The sequence below is a fragment of the Pleuronectes platessa genome, chromosome 11 (assembly GCF_947347685.1).
Source record: "Pleuronectes platessa chromosome 11, fPlePla1.1, whole genome shotgun sequence".
In the NCBI taxonomy this organism is placed as follows: Eukaryota; Metazoa; Chordata; class Actinopteri; order Pleuronectiformes; family Pleuronectidae; genus Pleuronectes; species Pleuronectes platessa.
In genome coordinates this window covers 9,788,881-9,793,354 of record NC_070636.1, presented here as the reverse complement: position 1 = coordinate 9,793,354, position 4,474 = coordinate 9,788,881, and the positions used below count along the sequence as shown (strand labels likewise).

At 42.6% G+C, this 4,474-nt stretch overlaps 1 protein-coding gene across 1 annotated transcript in view; it reads right to left on the bottom strand.

Annotated features, from left to right (window-relative positions):
- The window catches only part of pacrg (PARK2 co-regulated), a 117,970-nt gene that overhangs the window by 49,652 nt on the left and 63,844 nt on the right, over positions 1–4,474 (bottom strand). The gene's annotated exons all lie outside the window — the stretch shown is intronic.

The following is a 4,474-nucleotide window of genomic DNA, read 5'->3' as shown; positions in this document are numbered from 1 at the left end:
GAGTGCTGATCCAAAGCGGGCCGGACAAACGTCTGCACACACACCAGCAGTCTGTCGCCGGCTGCCCGCGGAGATGTCAAACACGATGATGTGGTGGGAGCCTGCGGAGGAGCTGCCCGCTCACTACCAGGAAGTTGTGACACACACAAAATCAGACGCACAAGGACACACGCTCATGAAGGCAACTCAAAAGATAGAAAATGACATCAAGAAGTAGTCCCTCGTTGGCAATGGCTGCCCCCGGCGCCGACAGCCACTCTGGAGGGAATAGCAACAAAGCAGCTCCATCAACCTGATCTATGATCCCACTGGAAGGATCACCCGTCTTCCGCAAACACAGATAATGTTCACGCTATTTATCTTACTCTATTGTCTAATTTCGACAACTCGATAATTGTGTTGCACATGTCAGGCCCCCAGAGCCGGGACAATCCTGCGAAATCGTTTCAAAGTGCCCCAAATTCATTAATTACAGAGTGTGTTAATCTCATTGAAAAGGGGAGGGAACAGAGAGAAGGAGCCTCATAACTCATCCAATTAGGTAATTGAGAGCCACTTGGATTAGAGGGAGTGAAAGGAGGAGCCCCGCTGGGATTGAGTACGATTGGCTCGTGTGAATTTGCTTAATGAAAACGATGACGAAATATGTTTGGCAATGGCTTCTTTTCCCCCCCGATTACTAAAGTGAGACAATGACGTGACAACCATGTCGTAAATTCACAATTCACAAGTGGAACGGCTCTCAGTCGACAGCATGGCTCCGCAAAGACCCAACGATTCCCTTGACTTCATTAAAGCTGCACTCAATTTCACACACACCCACAGATATATCGTTATTTTCATCGAGATCCATGAATTATTCCCTGGGAAAATTATATAAATGTAGAAAAACACCCTCGTTAAAAAAGATTATGAACAAAAATGTAGTGTAAAATATAAAAATAAGAACACTTTCACTGGTGAGTAAAAAACAAAAATATAATGATGGAACTGTTCTTCTTTAAAACTGATGCTCAGCACTTTTCTCTACCTGCACACTTGAATCATATTCCTGGCGATTCAGCACAGCAGCTGGAACAGCCATGAACACACACTGACAACAACGTGAGGACGGACCTCGCTCTGCACCGCAGGAGATCAGACGACACACAGTGAAGGAAAAACAACGTGACAGTAACCAGAACCGGTAGGCGTCCTGGACCCATCTCAAATTCAATATGGCCAAGTTGTGTGGTTGTGTTGGGGGAGAATCCGTGCAGCTCGAAGATCACTGAGAGGAAAAGCACAAACCTGAGGAGACACCTCAAGGTGCAACCAACAGACACTGAGGTGACCTATGACCTGATACATATATATATTAGTGGTGTCAAACAATTAGAATATTGAATCGCGATTAATCGCATTTATTTCATAGTTAACTCGCGATTAACTGCAATTAATCACAAATTTTTATCTATTCTAAATGTCCCTTCATTTATTTTTTTTCATAATTTTTTTTTTTCGTTTTAATGCTCTTATGAACATGGAAAAGTGAATTGGCTTGCCTTATGCAAATGTTTTATTTTATTGAAAAACAACATTGGCAAACAGGGCGATACAAAAAAAAAAAATTATAAAGTGCACATTTCAGGTAAACAAGGACTATTAGCATTTCAAAATGGGGGAGGGGGGGCAGTGCTACATTGCTTTTAGATGGAAACTCTGCGCACACACAACTTGACAAATAAACAATCTGTTTATTAAAATGCACACTGAGTAATGTGTACGATTGTTTTGGTCTTGAGTAAAATCTATCACAGAAGTTGTTGTAGCTGCCTGGTTCTTTGCTTGTTTTGTTTGTGAATTGGTTCACAATGTTTTCTTCGCTAAATTTTATTTAGCTGGTAATTTACAACCTATTAGAAACACTTAGTGCACAAACACAACCAGGCTCCGCCCAAATAAACACCTTTCTGTCACAAGATTGTGAAGGTAAGATGTATTTCAGGGCCTCGTTTGGATGGTGAAGAGTTTTCTGTTTACTGGGTTCTCTCTGATCGACTCATGTTACAAAAATTAGATTGCGTTGGATTTGTTGAAGTCTTTGCACTTTTTCAGACTTAATTGTTCCAATCAGTGTAGGAGGAAATCTTATTTCAGAGTGGTTTCACTAAAAGGCCCATCCTTAATTGAAATCAGACAAAAATATTGATCATTTTCTTTTAATTCGATGAGACTGAAATGAGACCTTTACCTAGAAGCTGTCTCTATCTTTCTTTACCTTACTTGTAGTCCATCAATGACTTTGAATGATTTAGGCTTTGGGATAGAGTGAGCCCAATGCTGTGGTGTTTAGGATTCTATGAGTAGAGGTTGTGTAGAAATGTGTGGACAGAACCCAGAGGTAATTGGACTCATGTTGACGATCTGTTGAGCAGGAGAGGACACTACCTCTACCTCTTTTCATTTTGTAGAAGCATTAGCCACCTGCGACTCTCCAAGAAGAAAGTTTAATGTTATTTGTAACCGACCACCTGGAGCTCTCTAAACTCTCCAATATAAACCACCATGATACACAGCAAACACCGGACTTCGCTTTGGTACTTTCTGACATGCAGGACAATGCCACTGACTTTTAAAGTGTGTCATGTGATCAGCATCCAAGATTCCAGTAAACCTTTGACAAAATTTGAGATAGATTCGCAATTAAAACAGCACTGAAAACGAATGGCTCTATCCTTATTTTGAATTAAGGTGCACTTGTTTACTATATGCCATATGGTGGGGCATGTGAAATTAAAATGACTTACTAAGGAAATGATACGACCCATAGAAATAAAGATACACGACCTGACAGCTCTCAAAAAGTGAAGAAACTACTAATTTTATCTAAATGATGTTTTTTGTAATTTTGTGAATCGTCCATTTTAGCTGACACCCAATGCCTGATTCCCCCCCCGACCTACACACAGAATTCTTTACCATCTTCACATCACACATTTGTCCGAGGACAGGACAAGACAAGTCGGACAAGATGACATGAAGTGCTTCCCACCACAAAATACAGAGTAAAGCGTTGACGGTGCATGACTCAGTGTTAGATAACGTGTGACCCAGCCAACGGGAGTAAATCACCAATGTTTCTTTCTCACTTAGCTCATACATGTTGTGCTACTGCGGTGAAGATGCCAAATTAAATCAAAAGCAAAATTGACTTGGCCCTTTATTCAACAGAAGTTGCCTCCACAGTCAGGATAGACAGCTGAGACTGATGATTGGTCGAGCGGGAGAATTGGCGGGAACTGCTGCCATGGCTCCACAATACGTTCAGTGCTGACTCTGGCTCTAGATGATTTCAAAAGCATAAGATGATGGCGTCCATATCCAGGATATTTTGGCTTCATTTTTGTATAACTGGAGGAGGAGGAGGAAGGCGCGTCACCTATCATTTTATACAGCCTGGGATATAACCAGAGTGAGGCAATTAAATCATACCATGGGAAGGGAGGAGGATTGAAGTACTCTTGGCCAGGCTCCCCGGACTACAGCAAGCAAAGTGGTGCTGTGCTAAAGCTGCACACTGTGCAAAGAAGCCAAATTCTATTTAATTTTGAACACTGCCAGCTTAAAGGATCTGTGCCATTTAAAGAGTGGATCCCATAATTCCCCTAAGTGCTTCACATTGCAGAAGGCGCTATGTAAGAATTAATGAACGAATCAACAAACACAAAGCCGAGCTCTTCCTGGGGGGGCCTCTCCCGGGCAATGCGTAAAAAGTACATCATCTAACCTGAGGGAACAATAGAGACACCAGCTGGAAAAAGGAAAAAGTGAAATGTGTCCATCACAGTCTGCAAAGTAAAAAGTTTGAGAGGTTTAATCTCAGACCAAGTGGAAGGTGTGTATATCTTTGTGAGTGAATATGTGTGTGTGTGTGTGTGTGTGTGTGTGTTTTCTTGGACCGATCTGTCTGTCTGCATGCAGAACAGCCCCGTTTATGCATGAATCTGGCTGCTTATCAGCTGACCTTTAAATTGGAGCCGCAGAGCGACTGCAGGCCCAGGGGCTCACACTCGCACCTGATTGGCTGCTTTGAGTCAGACCTGCTGACAATAGAAATTAACAGAGGCAGGTGGGCATATCCGCAGGCGGAAGGTGTATGGGAGTGGGGAGAGAGATAGGGGAGTTGGGGAGGAGGAGAAGGAGGAGGAGGAGGAGGAGGAGGGGGCCGCGTTAATATAAAAATATATTTCCTCTATTTCCCTCAACTGTCTTTTCTTAAGCTTCAGGAGAGGAGAAAAAAAGTCATTATGTGCTGTGAAGCATGCTAATGGTAGAGCAGGTAAGAACAGAAGAGCTCGGCATTACCTGGATTTCATCTCTGCCTCACTCGTGCTATCTCTCCTTCCATCCCTCTTCTCTCTCTCTCCGTTTCTCTTACTCTTGTACTTTAATGGCAGAGGGGTCTTGGCAAACTGTGATTGCTTGATAGATA